The 25,004-nt window shown below is 42.6% G+C and overlaps 1 protein-coding gene and 1 pseudogene across 4 annotated transcripts in view; one reads left to right on the forward strand and one right to left on the reverse strand.

Moving 5' to 3' along the window:
• The window catches only part of AVEN (apoptosis and caspase activation inhibitor), a 731,650-nt gene that overhangs the window by 646,424 nt on the left and 60,222 nt on the right, over nucleotides 1-25,004 (forward strand). The gene's annotated exons all lie outside the window — the stretch shown is intronic.
• Nucleotides 416-9,584, reverse strand: LOC134980753 (cilia- and flagella-associated protein 300-like; annotated as a pseudogene).

Here is a 25,004-nt window from a genome sequence, read left to right on the forward strand (position 1 = left end):
TTTTAAAGCCCCGCCAACATACTTGACACCGGGCAACCAATGAGCCCACAGAGGGCTTAGGCAGGCTCAGACAGCATGAGCTGTGTTTTCTCTATTTTGTGCCTTTTTTGAGGATATAAACGGCAAATGATACACACTGCTTCTAGCCCTTGAGGAAAACCAATTAGGCTTTGGTTGAAATGGCCGTCGGGTGGGCTGCTGCCACTGATCGATTTTTGTAGCATAATGGATTCTATGTGACCTTCAATAAAGCTGCTAAAGCTGCATATATATATATATATATATATATATATGGTACTAGGAAAGAAGAACAAGCGCCTTATGGTGCAGTAATTTTGTTAATAGTGTATTTACAAACACAAATAATGGAGAGATCCGTACCAGATAGCAACTTGTGTCAATGCCTATCAATTCCTTATCCAGTGGCTGTTCTCCACCTCAGTAGCTCTTTGTATATTGATTTTGTGGTTTCCAAATATGGATCAATTGTATCTTCAAACTGGCAGACGGCTCCCCCAAGACACAGGTGCTTGAAAAGAAGGAAGAGAAACTCTTCTCTATCTGATGGGCTGAAAATGTCAAACTTTTCAGAGTCTTCCAGAAGTAGCACCTTGCGAAGTTCGTCTGAAATAGTGAAGTCGTCCATATATTCATCCAGACACTTTGTAATACATCCGCCTTCCCGGACAATATTCTCCTTGTACAAGCAATCAAACAAGGACATAGACAGCTGAGTGCATGGGTTGTCTTCTGCTTTAATTGTTTTCACTTTCGTCTTCAGTGTCGTCCACTGTCCGGAGCAGGAAAGTAACTTCAGGTGGGAAATCACATTGGGATCTTGGAAGAAGGCATTTAAGCAGGGTTTATTGGTCCAACAGCATAACACAGTAATAATCAGCGGCGGCCCGATGACCGTTTCAACCACGCTTCTGTGGTTTTCCTCAGGGGCTATATATATATTAATGCGAAGCCTTCATTCACTCGCTCACTCATTCACTGACTCATCACTAATTCTCTTACTTCCCGATATGTTAGGAAGATGAAATGTAACACAGGTCTTCTGCAGGTGGGAAATAGGAAAACTACGTAATTTGAATTTTAATAAACCTTCCCTAAGGGGATGAAAGGGGGTTGACATCATGACCTCATTACCGATACGTGACTTGCGATGCCTGAACGATAGCGTCCAAATGGACAATCAGATCAAAATTTGGATTGTACCTCCAGTGTGTAGAATTAAATAAACTATAAAAATATTCCTGTCACCTTTCACCGCCTCTGCTACGGGTGCTCCTCGGGTAAAGCCAAGAACCATGTATTAGTATTTACTTACATTAAGACCTCTCAAATTTACATCTTTAAAGATTTACCAAATTTTTAACACTCAAACTCCAGAACGAAGAAGGGGTAGAACAGCTAGTGTGTGTGTGTGTGTGTGTATGTATACACACACACACACACACACACACACACACACACACAAATATTATAGTTGTTTGCTAATTTATGTTGGTTGGAGATCTAGTATATATGCATATCTTGCTTCCCTGATGCACTTTGTGTAGTGGCCAGACCCCTTTTTGGTCCCCCAAGGGACCCTGCTCTTCCCACTATACAACTCAGTCTGTGGCTTCCTGTTGCCTCCATTCCCCTCCTCACATCATGTCAATGCCACTGAAATTATTGATTTTTTTACAGTTTCTTATATAGTGCAGCACATTATGTATCTCCTGGGGGGGTACCGTTCTACTTCCACTATATAACTCTCAGTGTGTGGGTTTGTGCTACCTGCATTGCCCTCCTCACATCATGTCACTGGCCCTGTCACATGCAGCCCTGTCATCACGGACATATCATGCATGTCCTGATATAGTCTGTGCTGCTGGCTCACCCCTAGGAGTTCTAGTGGTGTGTTACCCCCACAGTGTTTGTTCCCAGAGTGTAAGTCATTTGTGTAGCAAGTTTGATGTAAATTGCTCCAGGCATTCCAGAGTTATGCTGTCTGCTGAAAAACTCTGTGCTGCTGCCTAACCCCTAGGGGTGCTAGGGGTATCTTACAAGCTGGGAACAAACACTGTGGGGGTAAGTCATATGTGTACCAAGTTTGTTGTAAATAGGTCCAGGCATTCAGGAGTTATGCTGTCTCCTGAAATACTCTGTGCTGCTGTCCCACACCTAGAGGTGCTAAGGGTGTCTAACCCCTACAGAGGTTGTTCCCAGATTGTAAGTCAGATGTGTACCAAGTTTGGTGTAAATTACTCCAGGCCTTCCACAGTTATGCTGTCTGCTGACATACTCAGTGCTGCTGACTCACCCTAGGGGTGTGTGACCCTCACAGTGTTTGTTCCCAGAGTGTAAGTCATATGTGTAGCAAGTTTGGTGTAAATTGCTCCAGGCATTCCAGAGTTATGCTGTCTGCTGAAAAACTCTGTGCTGCTGCCTCACCCCTAGGGGTGCTAGGGATGTTTTACCCGCACAGTGTTTGTTCCCAGCTTGTAAGTCATATGTGTAGCAAGTTTATTGTAAATTGTTCCAGGCATGCGGGAGTTATGCTGTCTTCTGAAATACTCTGTGATGCTGTCCCACCCCTAGGGGTGCTTGGGGTGTCTAACCGCCACATAGTTTGTTCCCAGATTGTAAGTCAGATGTGTACAAAGTTTGGTGTAAATTGTTGCAGGCATTCCAGAGTTATGCTGTCTGCTGAAATACCCAATGCTGCTGCCTCACCCCTAGGGGTGTCTTCCCCCCACAGTGTTTGTTCCCAGATTGTAAGGCATATCTGTACCAATTTTTTTGTACATTGCACCAGCAATTCCGGAGTTATGCTGTCTGCTGATATACTCTGTGCTGCTGTCCCCCCCCTAGGGGTGCTAGGGATTCTAATTGTTTTAGTTGCCTCGGCCGTGTTTTAATACGCATGTATGTAAAATTTCACGATCATAGTTTGTAAACTGTGGATTTGTATAGAAAGACAGAAGGACACATTTTCGCTTTTATATACTAGGTGATTCATCGCGCCCTACGGGCGCTCTTCACACCGTTGAAAGGGGCTACGCCCCCTTATCCCTTGGACGTCCTTGACGTGCAATATTTTTATTATATGGAGTATTACCTCCAATCATAATTGTGTGAGTGGTTAAATATTGCACGGACAAAGGACGTGCGATGGTTAAGGTGTCAAAGCCCTCTGCAACGGTGTGAACAGCGCACGCAGGGCCTGATGAATCACCTAGTAGGTGCTGTGGTTAGGGGAGTGGCGGGTGCGGGGGAGACATGGATGGGGTCCAGGGGTGCCACAGGTGGGGAGGGGCGGTTGCAGGGGTGATGCGGGTGGGGGAGGGGCTGGTGCAGTGGTGTCGCGGGTTGGGGAGGGTGCGTGGGTGTCGCGGGTAGGGGTCTGGAGCCACCGCGGGTGGGGGAGGAGTGGTTGCTGGGGTTCTACGGGTGGGGGAGGGGCAGTTGCGGCGGGTGGAGGAGGGGGTCCGGAGCCACCACAGGTGCTGGAGGGGGGGGTGCCGCAGATGGGGCCCTTAGGTACTGCAATTGGGGGAGGGGCGGGTAATGCTTCTATTCCTGGAAGCAGCTAAGCTGCTGTCATCCCTTTGGCAGTGGCTCTCCCGAAGATTCGCACAGCAGCCAAGCAGCCAGTCACTATTGTTAGCGTTGGTGTTCCAACGCGCCGCATTACAGGGAAGAAGATGCCCCCAAAAAACTACAGCTCCCAGCAGCCCTTAGCACCCGGAATGCTCCTGCGCTAAGGGCTGCTGGGAGCTGTAGTTTATTTAGTGCGTCTACTTCCCTGTAATGCGGCACGTTGGGACACCAGCGCTAACAATAATGACTGGCTGCCAGAACTGACTGACTCGCTGAATCAATGTAAAAGGTGAGAGCGCTGTGCAGTGTCAGTGACACTGCACACCCACTGTACTGCACAGCACTGTCACCTTTTACATTGATTCAGCGTCCAGACATTGCCGGTAGCCCAGGTGCTGTGTTGCAGAGTCAGGGCCTCTAAGGATCTGGGTGCGGCTGTGGCGTGGAGGCACTTCTGTGACATCTCGCACAGAGAAGGCTCCGGGGGTCAGAGGGTATGCGGCGCAGGGAGGGCTGTGAAAGCCTTCCACTGCGCCGCTATCATACACATCTATGCCGGTGGCCGCAGCAGCTTTTGTTCCAACTGCGCCGCGGCTAGGGAGTGGGGATTGTTGATGCCGGAGGGGGCAGGCGAACTGGCAGCATAGGACGCTGCAGTAAAAGGATTTTTCCCCCCTATCTACAGCGCAGAGACTTGCTGCAGATGCAGTGGCATACCCTCCAGCTGTACCTTTTTGGCAGGTACAAGACCTTTTTTTTATGGTCTCTACAGATTTTTGGCTCTCCAAACTTCCATCGAAAGTATAGGAAAAGTGGCGTGGCCACGCCACTTTATCCATGGCCACGCCCCCTTTTGGAATTTGTAGCGATTTTTGTGTGTAAATTGTTGGAGGATATGTTGCTGCAGATGCAGTGGGCCTATTTTGGGGTGTGGACCTGGAGCTGCAACTCCATCAGCCGCATTGTTAATCCTGCTCTGGGAACACACAGCAGCGAAAGGGCAGAGCCTCCCATTGGATGTAACCTGTGTGGGAGGGTGTTTCTCGCCCAATCAGCTGTGAACTGGATGTGATAGACCCGCTGCTAAGCCAATGAGAGGTCCTAGCCACGCCCAGCGTTATACACACAGTCACAGTGACAGATCTGTGCTATTATATAGGATATATATTGGTTATGTAAAAGCACTGGCATCTAGCTGCAACTTCCAGATTTTGTGTCCTCTCTGCTATGGTTTTCTGTTCCCCCCCAAGGTAACCTACAGTAGGTAGTGTGCCCAAAATGGCTGCCTCACTGTTAACCTATCAGGGGTGGGATATGCAGCCCATGAAAGTTATTACTCAAAGTGGCTGCACCAACCCTGCATTATGTTTGTGGCCATTATGTTTGTTGTTATTTTGTTCTTTACTTTTCTGTAACACTAAAAGTATGCACTAAATAAATACAGTTATTATAATTATTATTATTAGAGTAAGCTGTTAATCCAGACATTGGCTACATTATTATTATTACCAGTTATTTATATAACGCACACATATTCCGCAGCGCTTTACATAGAATTGGCCATTCACATCAGTCCCTGCCCCAGTGGAGCTTACAATCTATATTCCCGACCACATGTACACACATTCACCCTAGGGTTAATTTTGTTGGGAGCCAATTAACCTACCAGTATATTTTTGGATTGTGGGAGGAAACTGGAGTACCCGGAAGAAACCCACGCAAGTACGGGGAGAATATACAAACTCCACACAGTTAGGGCCATGGTGGGAATCAAACCCATGACCTCAGTGCTGTGAGGCAGTCATGCTAACCATTACACCATCCGTACTGCCCTACACCATCCATACTGCTACATAGAAATAATATGCCTAGTGGATAGGTTGATCATATCTGCAGTCTTTCTAATGCCACTTCGTTGCCTAACCATGAAAATTATACTTAAGTGTAAATATAGGATATGGAAAACAATGCCTAGTTGAAAAGTCTCAACCTCTTAAATTCTCTGCAAAGAAATCCATACAAATTACAGTTTTTTTTACAAATTTGATTTAGTTGACGATTTTAAAAATAAAATGGTAGGACTACAGAAGAAACTCTGAGACCCATGAAATTCCAACAGCCAAAACATTAGCATGAAGTTAAACACGAACTAATACCCTTTTCAGACTGCCAGCAAATTGCAATAACCCAGGTTACTGTGCGTGAATGTGCAGGTTCCTGGGTTGTGGCGCAGTCTGAAAAGGGCCAGGTGAAATAACCCAGGTTGAGTGAACCGGTGTTTCAATACGGGTAGCAAGCAAGGTTAAACACATGTTCAACCCAGCTCGCGGTGCAGTGTGAACGAATAAGCTGGACTGATGCAAAACGCATCCCGTTCACTGCTTAGGAAAAGGTGGTTCTTCGGAGATCATCTCATCTCCAAGTGCTGCCTCAGCGGTGATGTCACCAACACTGCAATAAGCCCACTTCGGCCAGGGAGAAAGTCATAAATGTGTGTATTCAGTCACACTGACTATATGGCTGAAAATTGATCAGCCTTATTCTCAATGATACTGGACATGTGTTTCATCTGATAGATAACCCAAATGGGCTCAATTATATAGTCACTACTTCTTCTACTGCACTGAGCCTAGCTCTGAATCACACCCTTAGATGGACAATATACAAATGGATTCCTGTGCTGCTGGGAACATTGAATAGTATTCCAGGAATCCAATGAATCTTCAACTTCTAAAGTCACAACGTGACTCATTGATGATATTATAAGCTTAGGTAGTGGTTTAAAGTAAGGTTTCAGTGAATTTGTAGATTTGTGGAATATCTGTAATTTTGGTCTTTGCTTCATAAGGGATTCCTCAAGATAAATATTTCTGGGTTTGATGATAATGAAATGACTTAGTAAAGGGTATGGGTCGTTGGATTGACTCAATTTAGGTCGACAGTCATTAGGTCAACCATGTAAGGTCGACATGCATTAGGTCAAAAGGGACAATAGGTCGACATGTACTATGTCGACAGGTCAAAAGGACGACATGGGTTTTTGGACTTTTTTTGGTGTCATTTTCTTTGTAAAGTGACGGGGAACCCCAATTAGTGCACCATGTCCCCTCACATGGCTATCTTCGCTCGCCATGCTTCGGGCAAGGTGCCTCGCTGTGCTCAACACAGGTTACCGATCCCAATTGTAGTCCACGTGTATCGTCAAGTATAAAAAGGTCAAAAATTAATTTAAAAAATTGTGAATCTCATATTGACCTTTTGACCCGTCGACCTAGTATATGTCGACCCAATGCCCACATCGACTTATCGACCATGTCAACCTAATGCATGTCGACATTAAGTGGTCGACCTAATGACTGTCGGCCTAAGCTGTGTCGACCTAACAACCGTATCCCATAGTAATCATGGAACAACAAATTGGGCCTGATTCTGATTTGCAAGCTATGCCTATATGCATGCAGTTGGCCAGTGTTCTAGGTACTGCGGGTGCATCCGAGTCGCACTGTGTATGCGCCCCCGATTGTCACCACACGGTGACACAAAACAAATGTGGAAGCAGAGTGTGGATTTTAGTGGGTGGTGTTGGGAGGTTACTGAGGGAGGGGAGGGGGGGTAGCTAGGTGTGTCACTGACAGCAATTTCTTCTAAAGATGCACAACTGCTCACGCAGTGTGCCATATTCAGATGGAGAAACTGCACCTGCCATAGGACTGGTATAAGTATCGATGGTGCATTCAATGGTGTGTCTAAAGATGCACTGAGACAGATTTGTACCATCACAAGATGCTACAAGTGAGCATCTCACTATCCACAAAATCGGCAGTGGCAGTAGCATAAAGATTCTGCCTGTGACTCAGAATCAGGTCCAGAGACAGAGAGAGTCCACCTAGGTAGTCACGTGTACCTAAAGGTTAATCTCTAATTTATTTATTTTTTTATTTAAGTTTTTTTTTTATTAATACACAAAAAAAAATACACAAAATGTTGTGGTAGGGCATAGGTCACATATTCATTCAGCACAGAGGCAAGATGACAAAATTAGCTACATAAAAGTATAACAAAACAATCACAATATGACAGTAAACAAAAGTGTTCAAGATGAGATGTGCAAGCATTTTGTGTGGATGATCCATGTTGCGAAGGGTAGAAGGATAAAAAATTATCCACGTGTAATGATGTAACAACATATAGGGAAGGGATGGGTAAGGCATGGTGTACTTGGCTTGTTAGTATGTAAAATAAGCTACTGTACGATATTTTCGACTGTTACCACTGGAAAAAATTTTGACAGGAGAATTTGTTAGTGGCGTACATGGCCTTGTCCTGTCCAAAAATGTATATTCGTAAGAGAATTTAGTAGCTGGATATTGGAACATGTAAAGGCAGTGAATTTGAATTGGATACCCTATTTGACAGACATGTTTAATTGTAATTGTAATCTGACATATTTAATTGTAATGTTCAATGACTCCATTTTGTTGACCCTGACAAATTCAGGCATAATATCAGGAAATGGGGCATCAATCAAATATTTGTACTTAAGAAAACCCCTCCTATTATCTGCGTAAAGGGCACTTTTTTACGAGAATTGTTTTTTGTTTGTTTTGATTCGCCCAATACCCCATGCCTTTGCAGCAACTGATGTGCTATGTAGTGTTAGAAAATATTATTGATATATATCTAATAATACATTATAAAATGTCTATGACATTCTGTAATCTATGGTTTGATTAAACCACAGCAAGTTACAGTCTACTCCATCTGCAGCTTGATGAAGCAACTCACTAATAACTTTAGATGTGGCATGAAGAATAAATGTGTTATTCATTCCCTGCAAGTCCTTGACCTTTCATATTTAAAATGTTCTATTTCTTCTGCAAAAATAAAAGTTTTTGGAACAAAATAAGTGTACAGTATATATAGGCTCTCTTATTTAAACCAAAATTAACTATGGTCCTTATATTTGATTATGTCTGTCTTCCAGAGTTCCTGCTAGACAACCTGGAGATATTGTGTGGTTATTAATTTTCGGTTATTTGCTAAGAAATCAATTTAAGCTGTGGCTTAAACTTAGTGCTCCAAGCTTCAATTTGCTTAAATATATTTTTTTAATGCAACAAATGATTGTGGAAAACTATAATAACATACTCGAAAGAGCTGATTATATTTACTATGTAGAGATATGGACGCATTTAATCCATTAATTACCCTTTTCCAGATACAATTAGACTGAATTAAAGCATGTCTACATGTCTGGTGTGCCACTGTCATGGCCACATCACAATCCAGCTTGTTTATTTACTTTTGTTGTGGTTATATGTACACTGTGTTGTTATATGTACATTGGTGTGCTGGAATCAGGAAAATGGGCAAGCATAAGGATCTGAGCAACTTTGACAAGGCCCAAATTGTGATGACTAGATGACTGGGCCTGTATTAATTAGCCAGAGTCTTCCTTTAGATACAATCTGGGGTCAACTGTGCTGGTCAATGTGCATTCACATACACGAATTGTTAATAACACCAAGTGTTTGAAAATGAACAGCTGAACACCACCAGTAAACAGGATTTGAAAGTTTAACTTTAACAATTGCAACTTCTTTCTGCAGTCTAAGCCTAAATACCTTTCATTTATTTTTGTTTTTTTGGTCAAACACACTATGTATCACAAATTGCTTTTCTTCATTGCACGCCATGGCATCCTCTCTAAAGCAAATACGTCCTTCAGCCTCCCTACAACCCATACCTCTGTATTATTTATTTATTATTTTATTTATTAGCAGTTTCTTATATAGCGCAGCATATTCCATTGCGCTTTACATTAGAACAACAGTTATAGAACAAAACTGGGCAAAGACAGACATAGAGGTAAAAAGGCCCTACTCGCAAGTTTACAATCTATAGGGAATACACATTGCCAAACAATTTCTGTAAGATTTTTCTGCCTCACTCCTTTACTTCCTATCCTCTGACATCTCCACCATCATCATGGTGATTTGAATATCGCTAGCTATTGGTAGTTCGAAATCTGCTGCTCATACCTCCAAACTACTCTCTCTAAGCTCCTCTCTTGGCCTCTTCCAATGGAATGACACTTTTACTCATCAAGAGGGCCACTGTGTTAATCTTGTATTCACCAGACTATTCCCAGTTTCTGAATTCACTAACACTCCTTTCCCTCATTTAGATAACAACCTTATCATTTGCATGCTCTCCTCCATTACTTTAAATTCAGTTTTACTGAAGTTCTCCAATCCTCCTCAAACCTGCAGCAATATTAACACAATTAATTTTCAAGAACTTTCCGCGGGCGTATCTTGGACGTCACGTAGGAGGAATCAGGGTGCTGAGCTCCATGCCGGAGCGAGCACAGTGTTTGCGCCGCTGGTGGAAAGCGCTGACTGAGCACCTGTCTCCCCGCCTATCGACTGGTGCCTGATGGGGATGGCGAACCGGATGCCAAAGAGCGGAGAATGAACAGCGGAAAGGTCACGTGGGAGGAAGCAGGATGCGGAGCTCCACACCGGAGCGAGCCCGCTGTCTGTGCTGCAGGCGAAAAGCGCTGACTGAGCGCCTGTCTCCCCGCCTTCCGACTGGCGCCTGATGGGGATGACAAACCAGAGGCCAAAGAGTGGAGGGTTAAAAAGCGGGAAGCAGAGATTAAGCTAGCGCTAGAAATCCTGTGAGACCGCAGTCATATCTGACCACCCACCAAGCCAGAAGTGAGAGCAGCAGAGACGCACTGTGCCCCAGAAAGAAGCTGGGGTGCCTGGCAGATCGAGGAGTGGAGGAGCTGAGTGGGCTGAATAGAGATGAGTGACTCTGCAGCAAAGGGTCATGGGAATTCCAGACCAGACACCAGCAGACACTGCTCCTGAGGTGGAGACCTAACTGGGGAGAGGAGGGAGAGGAAGGAGAGAGAACCCCCCCCCCCGTGAGATAGAAAGGGAATACCCTGCGTAGTGCCTCACAAGTCAAAAGGCAAGAACCTTGGCTCTACAACAATTGCCTGAAAGGTGAGATAACGAGAGTTAACTTTATACACCGGCATATATACCTCTGTTTTAGAACAGGAAAGAGAGATGAGCACAAGAAATGCCTAGATCTAAGGGAATAATGAATTGAAAATAACTGACTGTGACTGTCCTACCAACACCTCTATTGAGCCTATTGGATTAATTAAAATGTATTGATTTATTTGGAAAGCAAAATATATCAAAGGAGTTAGAATATCTATTATCTCTCTTTTTTTTTAAGGAGGGGGAGAAGGAAGAAAAAGCAAGGCGAAAAGGAATATGGCCCCTAAAAATAAAAAAAATCAGCAAAATCTTACTGCAGATTTTTTTTAAAAAGCATCCATTGTCACACCTCCAATTAAACAGAAAAATCTACAGTCTACTTCATCGCAGCTGAGTAGTACTTCTCCACATACAGCTAATACAACCTTAGCTTCAACCTCAGAAGAGGAAAATATGGATGAGCCTATAACATTACGTAAAATGCTACAGCTACTAGCAGAATTAAAAAGAGACATATCTGCAGAGGTGAACCTCAATATACAGGAACTATCCCGAGAAGTAAAGGGGCTGGGAGAGAGAACAGACCAGCTCGAGAATAGTATGACAGAAATGGTTAAAGCTCATAACGATTTGTTAAAGGCTCATAAAACTACACAAGGGGAATTGTCCATATTACAAGGTAAAGTAGCCAGCTTAGAAGACAGAACGAGGCACACTAACCTCCAAATATGAGGGATACCTGAAAACGTTCAAGCAAAAGATCTAAAACAGCATGTCTTGGATGTATTTCAAAACTTTTGCCTGAATCCCCTGGTACACATTTTTTGCTGCATCGAATACATAGAATACCAAAAGCTAAAAAAAACACCTGAGGGGGCTCCAAGAGATGTAATTATGAGAATGTACTATACCAAACTAAAGAACAAATATTAAAAGCAGCCAGGGACATAATGGCTACATCTACCATACTGGGTTCTCTGCAGATATTTAATGACCTCTCAGCAGCAACATTAATGAAAAGACGATCTGTAGCTAGAATTACTGAAGCCCTATGACGAATGAATGTCCCATATAAATGGGGATTCCCAGTGAAACTGATTATTATTTACCAGGGGGACACCCTGAGTGGTGACAACAGAAGAAGAGGGTCTTAAAATATTAGACTATTGGAAAATACCATATTTGCCCAAACCACCTGAAGATCTCCAACCACTCCAACCAGATTGGGAAAAAAGGGGTGAAATTGTAAACTGAAGTTAAAGGAAAGAGAGAAAATATATGTGGAATAACTATTTACCCCTTCCTCCCCTCCCCTTTCTATCCCATCCTTGTCCTATTCCATCTTCTAATCCCCCCTCCCCCTCCTCTTGCTTTGGAACATAAATGTGTGCAATGAAGATACTTATTACATATACAATCAATGAGACATATAGGCATATATTGAATTGCCTCATGATATAATTGCTTATTGATATAAGACATGAGACAATTGGATGTTTAAAGGAAAGGCCCCCTTTTTATTCTCCATCTCCCATACGCCTATAGGAGAATTTAATTAGTGCTTATTTTGTGGGGGTTGGGGGAGGGGGAGTTTTCATCGCACATAAAGCACTTTAATTATTTGAAGGTTAGAGATACATTTTGAATATAAATATCCTAGAAACACTGTATTATGTGAGTGGGGCGGAGGGGGAGGAGCGGAGGGGAGTCAGTCTTGGGTTTTTTTTGGAGGGGGGGTTGTTTGTTTTTTGTTTGTTTTTGCACATTTGTTTTTTCTTTCCTAAAGGGAGTATATATTAATCCACTAGGTAGGAATTGTTATAGAGTAAAAAGTGATATATTATTATAGTACACTGTATTGATGGTTTGTTAGGAATGTTAAGATTTTAAGGGAACTACTCCACAAACACAAAAAGCACTGTATCACTTATATTTAATAAAGTTGGAAATGAGAAGAAAATATGATATGAGATTTAAAGGAAAAGGAAGCTTTAGTTTTTTTTGTCTTACTTTCCACTTAGAAGATTATATTCTGAATATTAAGTGCACTAATGTTAGAACCTTAGAAGATTTATAGTATAAAGAAAACATAGCCCCCCTTCTTTTTCCTTTTTGTTCCTTTCTCTCCTCCATCCTTTAGATGTATATGGGTATATATCATGGATAGAGGAGGAAAAGAAAAGGGAGAGATAAGTAAAATTTAGATATACTGTACATATGGGTGCTGGGAAAACAGGTTGCTACCCCCTAACTATACTAAATGCCAGTCTCAAGTTATAGTGACCAATTAAGCTCTTGTGTTGGAGCTAAAAAATTGTTTTTATTGTCTTATGTATTTTGTTTGTGATTATGGTATTCTACTAATGTTAAAAATTTTTAAGTAAGTCATGATGAGGAATAAGTGAGACAAATATTATTCAAAAAATACAAAAGGAAAACTTAGAGATAGAAAGCCTCAGTAGAAATCATTAAAATACAGTTGTAATATGATAAAAATATTATCCATAAATGCAAAGGGATTAAATTCCCCGCAAAAAAGGAGATTAGCCCTTACATTTTTCTATACCGAGAAAATAGATATAGCGGAAGTGCAAGAAACACACTTCTCTAGATTGGCCCCTCCTAAATTCGTAGATACAAATTATACAAATATATTGTGCTAATGCCATCAATAAGAAGCAAGGAATAGCAATTCTAATGAATCGAAACATAACATTTTAGCTAAAATCACAGTTATTAGATAAAGATGGCAGGTATATAATTTTGAATGGGTTAATAAATGGGAAGGAAATTACATTAGCAATGGTCTATACCCCAAACTTCTCTCAGTTACCATTTTTGAAAAACTTTTTAAAATAAATTCAGAGTGAGGAAAAAACATTAATGATATTGGGAGATTTCAATGCAGTTTTAGATCCACAGATGGACAAATCAGGTCCTTTAAAAGCTAAAACCTCTCAAGTAGCTATACATTTTTCATATGTTAACTGAAGTCAAAGTATGTGATGTATGGAGAATAAACCATCCAACAAGGAGAGATTACACCTTCTTTTCACACCCTCATAAAACATATTCATGGATAGACTTGGCACTAGTGGATAAGGACACTTTACAACAAATTGGAAGGGTCAAGATACTCCCAATGAGTTGGTCTGACCACGCACCTATAGTTTTAGAATGGGATAGTATGTCCCATGTTTTAAATTCAAAAATATGGAGACTACCAAGCTATTTGCTTAAGACGGCAGAGACCAAACAAATGGTCAAAGATGCAATAGCTCATTATTGTAGCAATAGACCTGAAGAAACAAACCAGTTGAATTTCTGGTGTACATTAAAAGCTGTTTTAATGAGGAATATTATACAAATTAATTAGAGGATTAAAAAAACAAGAAGCAAAAACCCAACTAGATCTAGAGTACCAGATTAAAGAACTGGAAAAACAACATAAAAATATGCCTAACGAAACTATGGTTATGAACAGGCTAAATAAAGCAAGAGAGAAACTAGAGAATTATAATATAAAGCAGTTTAAAAGAGATTTAGAAAAAACTATACAGAGAAATTATGTAGAAGGAGATAAAACATCACACCTCTTAGCTAGGAAATTTAGGGGAAAGAGAATAAGAAATGAAGTTAAAGCATTATATAACACAGCTGGAACCAAAGTGACTAATCCAATGGAAATTTCAAATATTTTTGCTAGTTATTATAAACAACTATACAGTCTAGGAGAAAGTCAAGAGGCCTATCAACCTGCTAAGGAAGAAATAGCTGGATACTTGTCTAAAATTGAACTACCACAAATAAGTCAACTAAAATTAGAAGAACTAAATATGCCTTGGAGGCTTCAAGAAGTTCTTGAAGTAATTAAGACATTAAAACAGCATAAAACACCAGGCACAGATAGATTCATTAATGAATTATATAAGAACTTTCAAGAACAATTAGCCCCTATACTCCTAAAAACCTCTGAAGCAGCTACAGAGATAGGGAAATTTCCAATGGAAATGCTAGAAGCTCGTCTTGTGACAATTGCTAAGGAAGGTAAAGATTTAACGCATGTTCAAAATTATAGACCAATTGCCCTACTCAATACTGATATAAAGATATACGCGAAAATCATAGTAAACCATCTAAACCAGATCCTACCTGGCCTCATTAAACCAGACCAGGTGGGATTTGTGAAAAATAGACAAGGGCCAGATAATATTTCTAGAGCAATAAACATAATGGAACATTTTGCAAAGAAAGAGAAACAGAAACCGTTAGCGATCTCATTAGATGGGGAGAAAGCCTTTGATAGGCTACATTGGGGATATACAGTATGAAAGCAATTCTAGAAATATTTGGTATAATAGGTAGGTTCCTGGAAGGGATCTTGACTCTATACTCACTCCCTCAAGCACATGTATATTGAAATGGTTCCATCTCATTTAAAATCCCTGTTACAAATGGCACACGCCAAGGGTTCCCACTATCACCTATTATGTTTGTCCTAGCTATAGAACCACTAGCACTAACCATACGTAAATCACATCATATAGAAGGAGCTTTAATAAACAGGTCACAACATAGAATCATTTTATTAGCAGATGATGTACTACTCCTATTTCTCACCAAACCTGAGAACTCTTTACCTGCTCTTATAGATATTCTGGACAAATATGTGAACATCTCGTATTATAAATTAAATAAGCCTAAAACAGAAGCACTCCCTATAAATTTAAAACCTTTAGATCTATCCTTACTAAAAAGACAACACAAGTTTAATTGGAAAACTAAAACATTAAAATATCTGGGAATAAATCTGATGGATAAGAAAGAAAATCTGATAGATCTTAATTATGCTCCACTTTTAAAACAAATAAGAAAATAAAAGATTGGATGAATTATGAAGTAACCAGGATTGGAAGAATAGCAGCATTAAAAATGTTTTCTCCCTAAGATATTATATTTATTTTGATCTATACCGAGAATATTGCCAAAATATTGGATAAACAGATTTAATGCAACTCTAAATACATATATTTGGAAACATAAAATATCTCAAATTGCAAAGAAATATTTAATGAGACCACGGTCAAAAGGCGGTTTAAATCTACCTAATTTGGAAATGTATCGATATTCTTGTTTACAAAACCAAGTAGTTGATTGGGCAACAAATAGAGAAACTAAACTGGGGGTAGAATTAGAAGAGTCATTATTGGGAAAATTCCAAATGAAAGAATTTACTGTGGATATCTCCAAAGAATAGACCCTTCTCTAAAGATACAACAAAATTGACAAAAACTATATTTAAGGTATGGGACTATTTAATGAACTCACAAGCGCAATTTTTGGCACCATTAATATATTTGTCAACACAGACAATCGCAAAACTTATTCCAGACTTGAATTTAGATTTATGGAACTCAAGAGGTGTCTGTACACTGAAAGATCTTTATGTGGATAATTCACTCTTATCCTTCACCCAGTTACAAGCAAAATATGAAATACCTTCAGCTGAACTTTACAAATATTTTCAGATTAGACATCGGTTAAGCGACTTTCCCTCCTCTATGAATATGCTGCAGTCCCTTCCCTGTAACATAATGAATAAAATAACTATCGTGAACAAGAGAGGAGGAATCTCATTTTAGTATTCCTTCCTCAAAAATAAAATGGAAGATAAAATCAAACCCCAAATTAAATTGGAACGAGATCTGAGGGAGAATGGTCCAACCTATTTAGGTCAATACATGAAATGTCAAAATCTACATCACATATAGAAAAGTATATAAAGATTCTATACTGTACATACCTAATACCAGATAAGATACATAGGATTTGTCCAGCACAAACAAATATACTGTATGCTGGAGACTTATGAAAGAGATGTGTTTTGGAGATGTACAAAAATTTTACTTTTGTGGTTAGAAACAGAAGAATTGATCCTTCTAGTTCTGGCATTTAGAGTAAAACTACCCCCCCCCCCACCAAATCGCCTTACGACACATACAGATGTGTCCACTTGCATCTTTGCTTTTTTACCAATTTGGCACAAAATGCAAAACATGGCTAAACTGTTTTCCACGAGTAACGAGTGGATGATTTTTTACATTTTTGTTTGCCATAATAGAATATGAATAAAGTAACATATTAAAGAAGCAAATTAAGAAAAATCACAAGGCATGGCTAAATCTCTGAGTCTATGGCATGCAAAACCGTGCCATATATGGCGGGATATAGCAAAGATGTATGTGGACACATCTAAAGAACTGGAGATCAACTCTGTATATATATACTCAATCATATCCTCATAGCCATCAAAGCAGCCATAGGCCAATTTTGGAAACAAGAACTGGTACCACCTTTATCCTTAATAAAAAAAGATTAATTATAGCTTTAATATGGAAACAATAATTATATGTGATAATTCTAACATAAAAAAGATGGCATAAATGGCAACTTTACATGGGTAAATACTGAGAGTTGAGTATATATCCAAAGAATGTATAGGTGTATCTAAATCTGTATGTGAATATGTAAAATCTTTAAGATAAAAGTCCTTTCATTACTTTTCTTTCTATCTTTGAAATAGAAATATGAAATTAAATCTGATCATAAATATAAGTAACAATTGAAATGACCATGTTTTAACTGTTTGTCGTCTTATGTGTTTTTTCTCTTTTTGTGCTACAAGAGATGCATGTAAAATTATATGTCTGTCTGTTTAAAATTTAAAATAAAAAGATAAAGTCAAGAACTTTCAACCTTTCTGGAACTGCTCTCACCTATTTCTGCTTTCACGTCTTCTGAGATGGCTGTATCATACCTGAACCAGACTCTACAAATAGTCCTTGATGAAGTGGCTCCAGCTACCCATCACACTCCACGTAGGCATAAATGTCAACCATGGCACTCTAAATTAAGAAGACACCTACAAAAATTCTCATGTAAAGTTGAACATCAGTGGTGTAAATCTTGTACACCAAGTGACTTCCTCACGTATAAGTCTATGTATCGCTCTTATCGTAATGCCATGGACACTGGCAAACAAACATATTTCCAAACTCTCATCTCTGATCAGGCCTGTAACCCCAGGCGACTTTTTAATACATTAAAATCACTTCCTAGGCGTAGCCACGACGGCTGAGGAGTAGGCAGCAGGTCTCGGGAGCTCCCCGGCTACCAAACTCCTGATACCCATCCTGACTCCCTCTGGTGCTTCTACCCGGCCGAAACGCTCACCCCGTACTGCTGGGCACTGACGGGCGTCCCTCTCCGTGGTCTCCGGGTCCCGTAGAAGCGGCTCTCACCGACGTCCGGCCCTGCGGCCTACAAATCCTCCGGATCCCCGGCCTTGATTTTGGCGGCCTCAGCCGCGGGACACCCGGAGCTCGAGCGGCGGGCTGCTACTGCTGCCAGACGCCGCGAAAAGACTGTGGGGGGGGAGATAGCCTCTCCTCTACCTCTCGGTCTGTGACCTGGGACCCTGAAGAGACCCTGAAGATAGGAGGATAAGCAGGTACTCCTGGGGAAGGGGAAGGGACACTGCGGCCATTTTGGGAGTGAATTATAAAGGCTGCTGCCCATGCCTGCACATCTGATGGGCTGCCTGATGGGATTCTCCTGTTACCAGGGAACTGTTTTTGATCTCTGAGACCTTACTGTCAGTTGCTCTCATTCATTCTCAGCCTCTCAATATCTATATTACCTATATTAACTCAACATACCGTTGTAAGCACAGTCGGGTGTTCCCGCTGCGCAGCTCTCCCATTCTACCACATAGGAGCTGCATATAAATTGGAACTGACGACGTTGCTGTACTGCACTAATATCCTTCAGTGTACTACACACCAACATCCTGCCCCTGCCTCCCGAAGTTGCTGCAGGATATTCCCTCTCCAATATTCCTGTCCGTATTGCTGCTACTTCTACACAAGCCTGTATTTTCTATCCATTGATATTTTGACACAAAGACCGGGCACGGTTGCTTCCCGCCACAGATTGTGTGCGTCTTTGCTACTACCGCCTTCTCATTACACTTCTATACAGAAAACCCTGCCCTAGGGTGGATGTGACTGCTCCTGTCCAATATGGTTAAGGGAGGCCAGAGTGCGGCCGCGGCCAAACTAGAAAGATATGCCAGGCAATCCATTCCCAAGGTGTCATCTGCTCCTTCTCAGGGAGCCTCTCCGACCCACTCGGATTCCCCCTCTGTGTCTGCGGCCGGCTCCCCGGGGGTGGCGGAGGCGCCGTCTATTCAGGTGCTGGAGGCTATAGCTGGCAGTGAGCAGCGTCTCTCCGATAAGATGGAAAAGGTGGAGTGCGACCTCTCCTTACTCCGACAAGATGTTCAGCGTATCCGTGAGAGAGTGGGTGAGGCGGAAACACGGGTCTCCAACCTGGAAGATATGTGTGGCCCCCTGAAGCAGTCCGTGTCCACAGTGACCCAGCAGGTTTCCTCCCTTCAGACCAAGCTCTTAGACATGGAGGGACGGCTGCGCAGGAATAATGTAAGATTTGTAGGCTTGCCTGAAAGAGAAGAGGGCTCGCAGCCGGAGGACTTCCTCGAATCTTGGCTTAAGGAGATGTATGGCGCTGAGTCCTTTACGGCTCAATTCACGGTGGAGCGTGCACATAGGATACCATCTCGGCCGCTACCTCCTGGTGCCCCTCCTCGCACCTTCATCACCAAATTCCTGCATTATAAGGACCGGGACTCAGTTCTCCGCCTAGGTCGTACGAAGGGCCCGATGGTCCGTAATGGAATCAAGATGTCGGCCTTCCCGGATTTTGCCGCAGACGTCCAGAAGGACCGAGCCCAATTTATGCCCATTAAACGGCGTCTGCGAGACCTCAACATCTCATATTCCATGCTGTTTCCTTCAAGGCTCCGAGTTGTGGCGGATGGGGAGACCAAGTTTTTTAATTCCCCTAGAGAAGCGGCACAATGGCTGGACAGATTTGCACCGGGTGCTCGGCAGCTGGCTCCGGACTGATCTCCTGGGGCCTAGACTACCGGAGGGAACGATCATAGATCGGGTAGCCCCCCTCCTTTGCATTGGTGGCTCAAGACTTTTACGTCCAAGTGGTGTTGATTAGAGAAGGGTTGGAGGTTTAGTTGAGGATCTAGGCTTTCTTAACACTTGAAAGTTGGGTTGTTGGTTTGGGATATAAGTATGCCGATGTTCGGGGGGGTGTACAGGGAGGGATAATTGGGAAACTGCTGGTTGCGGCTTCCTTTGTTGCTGTTTTTGTTTTTTTTTCTTTTGTTTGTTATTTTTCTTACCTGAGTTTTTTCTGAAGCAAGGATGTTTAATGCTTTTACCTTAGGGGGGTTGTACCAGCGCACTGGGTAGATGAGTTCAGCGAGCTGCTACAAAAATAGGGTGACTAGCCTATAGGGAACAAGCAATAATTCATATGTTGTAGCGCTCAACCTGTGCGAATGTATAAATGATGATGCTGTGAAACTAGAAATTTGAAAATTAATTCAAGGTTTTTATTGTTAATAAAGTACACAAGCATATATTTCGTGTATATGCATTCAAAAATTTTGAGTGTATGGTTTGTAAAAATTATATATATATATATATATATATATGAGCGAGATTATATATATATATATATTGCTTGAGGAAACTGTACGTATATATATAAATATATATATTGAGAGGAAAAAATGTTGAAAAACCGTACAGTCTGAAAAAAAGAAAAAGAAAAAAGAGGAGGAAAATTATAAAAAATTAAAAAAATGAAAAAAATGAGAAAAATGAAGAAATGAAAAAAATATAGGAATTGTCTCTTTGGCTGTGACCCAGCTGATTAGGTTATTTAGATAGTTGTGCAGCATTAAAAGTCATTCACATAGTAGTCAGCGGCGTCCCGCTGACTATACGGTTCAAGCAGGCTGATGGTGACTTGCTTAACGGTGATTGCGGTGTTTCCCCGGGGTTCTGGGTGCGCCTGGTGCGGGGAGGGTTAGGGGACAGGGAGTACCGGACTGTGTATGCCCCGTGGGAGGACACACTCACCCTGTCCTGGTTCGGACAGTGATGAAGGATCCAGCCACCACAGTGATTGAACTAGCGGTGATCCGCAGTGTAGGCTTGTTTAGAGCCGTCACTGCGCTTCATCCGCCGGGCCCGGAGCTGCTACCTCTCTCTCCCCCCTCCTACGCTGGTCGACTCGGCGATACACCCCACCGGCTTACCTTCCTCCTTCTGATGTTTCTCCGTCGCTGGTGTCTGCTTCCGGGTAGGGGAATCACGTGATCCCCGCTCGGCAATGTTCTGCAGGATTTCTGCGGCTCGTGCTGTCAGTGCAGTTTCAATGTGGATGAGGTAGTCTGAAGGTATAGGCCCAACGCGTTTCAACCCTCTAGGGGTCTTCTTCCAGGGATGTGTAGGTCCTACCCGGAAGCAGACACCAGCGACGGAGAAACATCAGAAGGAGGAAGGTAAGCCGGTGGGGTGTATCGCCGAGTCGACCAGCGTAGGAGGGGGGAGAGAGAGGTAGCAGCTCCGGGCCCGGCGGATGAAGCGCAGTGACGGCTCTAAACAAGCCTACACTGCGGATCACCGCTAGTTCAATCACTGTGGTGGCTGGATCCTTCATCACTGTCCGAACCAGGACAGGGTGAGTGTGTCCTCCCACGGGGCATACACAGTCCGGTACTCCCTGTCCCCTAACCCTCCCCGCACCAGGCGCACCCAGAACCCCGGGGAAACACCGCAATCACCGTTAAGCAAGTCACCATCAGCCTGCTTGAACCGTATAGTCAGCGGGACGCCGCTGACTACTATGTGAATGACTTTTAATGCTGCACAACTATCTAAATAACCTAATCAGCTGGGTCACAGCCAAAGAGACAATTCCTATATTTTTTTCATTTCTTCATTTTTCTCATTTTTTTCATTTTTTTAATTTTTTATAATTTTCCTCCTCTTTTTTCTTTTTCTTTTTTTCAGACTGTACGGTTTTTCAACATTTTTTCCTCTCAATATATATATTTATATATATACGTACAGTTTCCTCAAGCAATATATATATATATATATAATCTCGCTCATATATATATATATATATATATAATTTTTACAAACCATACACTCAAAATTTTTGAATGCATATACACGAAATATATGCTTGTGTACTTTATTAACAATAAAAACCTTGAATTAATTTTCAAATTTCTAGTTTCACAGCATCATCATTTATACATTCGCACAGGTTGAGCGCTACAACATATGAATTAAAGGATGTTTAATGATTCAGACGCTATGGCTTATAGCGCGGGGCTTATATACGTCAAGTGTTGCTGGTATTAATACTGTTGATTCTCAGTCATATTTTGGGAAATGTCTATCCGGGAGATACATAGAATCTACATGGGGTTATGATTAACCTGAAAATTCTGGCATGGAATGTCCGAGGTCTGAATAACAAAATCAAACGCTCCTTGGTTCTAAATATGATTAAGAAATATGACCCGGATATTGCATGTCTCAGTGAGACCCACTTAGAGGGAAATAGGTTATTGTCTTTACGACGGGCCTGGGTGGGATGGGCTTACCATGCCTCTCATTCTTCCTTTTCTAGGGGTGTCTCGGTTCTGATTAAAAAATCAGTGCAATTTGAATTGTTGTCGATCAAAACTGACCCGTATGGAAGATTTGTATTTATGGAATTTAAACTGAGTTCCCAGCCCTATTACATTTTAGCGGTGTATGTCCCCCCTCCTTTTTCATATGCTGTGCTGCAGCAGGCTGCCTCCTTTATTGCTCCTTCTCCTACCACCCCAGTGATATGCCTGGGCGATTTTAATAATATCCTAGATTTATCCTTGGACCGATGGCACTCCCCGAATGTTGCGCTAGCGGGTGGTGGCCCTACCAAATTTGCTGACTTCTTGGATAGTTTGCAGTGGGTAGATGCGTGGAGACTCCGTCACCCTGCGGCCACCCAGTTCTCCTGTTTTTCCAGTACTCATGGCTCCTTCTCCAGGATTGACCTGATGCTGGTGTCCCCTGCCCTTGTCCCTAGGATCATTGACATCCACTATGAGGCTCGAGGGGTCTCTGATCACTCCCCTCTGTTGATGACTATTGCTGTAGAAAGTCAGAAGGGGCACTCTTATTGGAAGCTGCACCCCTCTTGGCTAACCTAACTAGGTGACTGTAGTGACCTGGAGACTCAGTGGGGGGGGGGGGTCGTACTTTAACGATAATGTAGGGTCAGCCCCGGGTACGGTAGTTTGGGATTCATTTAAGGCGTTTTTGAGAGGTTCCTATATTAGACGCATAGCGGCTCATAAAATGTCCTCAAGGGAAAGAGAACAGGCCCTTGAAAATGATGCCAGGGAACTAGAGTCCCAATACTTGCTAGATGGTGCCCCCGCGACGAAGGTACGCTGGTTAGTGGCTCAGTCGGCTTGGATGGCCCACCTGTCCGATAAAAACTCACGTTCCCTCCTTTTTAAAGCTACTAATATTTATATGCAGGCTGATAGGGCGGGGGGACTCCTGGCCCGTCTGATACATTATGATCGCCCTGGGTCTATGACCACCCAGATGTCTGATGGGGATGGCTCCTTTGTTGACACCACGCCGGACATTGCGCAATTATTCAGATCTTATTACTCTTGAGATATATAGCTCACAATTGACGTGCTCTACTCTAGATCTCTCATATTACCTGAGGGGTATTGCGCTGCCCGCACTTTCCTCTGGAGCTTGTGAGCTGCTGGAGGCGCCCTTTACGATCGAGGAGGTGACTGCGGCCATTGGTATGTCCCTTAATGGCAAGGCTCCGGGGTGTGACGGGATTCCCTCCGAGGTCTATAAGAATCATATCGATTTTTTTGGGCCCAGACTCCATGCCCTATACTTAGATATATTTGCCAATAACGAACTCCCCCCTTCTATGTCAGAGGCGATTATAATAGTGATTCCAAAGCCCGGTAAGGACCCTGGGTCTCCAGACTCCTATAGGCCGATTTCCCTGATTCCCACCGACGCTAAGGTCCTGGCAAAGATATTGGCAGTAAGGCTTAACACAGTGATCACCTCCCTCGTTCACTCGGACCAGACTGGCTTCATGCCAGGGAAGTCCACATCTATTAATCTACGTAGATTATATACCATTTTGCAACTCCCACATGACTCCCCTTCTGATTCGGCTGTGGTCTCGCTAGACGCGGCCAAGGCCTTTGACAGCATTGAATGGGCTTATTTATGGGAGGTGATGGCTTGTATGGGCTTTGGACCCAACTTTATCAGATGGACTAAATTACTGTATCAACATCCGAGTGCCAGGATCTTGGTGAACGGCTATGTATCCCCCTCTTTTCAACTGTCCCGTGGTACTAGGCAGGGCTGCCCCCTATCCCCCGCACTGTTTGCCCTGGCCATCGAGCCCCTGGCCTGTTTGATAAGGTCGCACCCAGATATTGTGGGAATCGGTATGGGTTCACGTGAGGATAGAATAGCTCTTTATGCCGACGACATGTTGTTTTTACAGGATTATACCAAGTCAATGCCCACTCTGCTCCGTGTGATTGAGTGCTTTGGTAATTACTCGGGTCTTAGAATTAACTGGTCTAAATCATACATTATGCCAGTCATTGGCCCCCCCCCCTACTATTCCCAAAATCCCCCTGCCATTATGTTGGACGATACAATTTAAATACCTCGGGATTCAAATAACTAATGACCCTTCTGATTTTGTCCCTCTGAACCTGGACCCAGTTATGCGGTGGGTCGTGGATAAATCCAAGGCCTGGTGTAAACTACCACTGACGGTGTCTGGCAGGGTTAATCTCATTAAAATGATTATACTGCCCAAACTTTTATACATTATTCTTCAGTCCCCGGTATATATTTATCCGCCATTCTTTAGGAAATTGAATAGTGTCCTATCCTCTCTGATATGGGCTAACAAGCGACCTAGGATACAACTAAATACCCTTACCAGGCATCGCTCTGACGGTGGCCTGGCTCTGCCTAATTTTCAGATATATTACTACGCTGCTCAATTGACTCATATTAGTGTGTGGGCGCAGGATTCTGAGGTTAACTCTTTACATTGTGAGTTAATTCGCTGTTACTTCCCTCACCTCTCCCCTATGCAAGTGCTGCTGAGTGGGAGCATAGCTCGGTTTCTTCCCCCTATTATTTTCCAGGCCTTAAAGATATGGCGGGCCCTGAGAGTCCTCTTGCGATACGATGGTATGGACCCAGATACCCCCCTTTGGTACTCTGACTGGCTCCCAGAATTGCATGCGCTTGAGGGGCTGGAGGTATGGGCCCCTAGATTGGTGGTTTCTATTTCTCAACTCTACCTAGATAATGTACTCAAATCCTTTCAACAACTGAAGGATGAGTTTGACTTACCCAATTCCTA

Source organism: Pseudophryne corroboree, chromosome 12, assembly GCF_028390025.1.
Source record: "Pseudophryne corroboree isolate aPseCor3 chromosome 12, aPseCor3.hap2, whole genome shotgun sequence".
NCBI classification, from domain to species: domain Eukaryota; kingdom Metazoa; phylum Chordata; class Amphibia; order Anura; family Myobatrachidae; genus Pseudophryne; species Pseudophryne corroboree.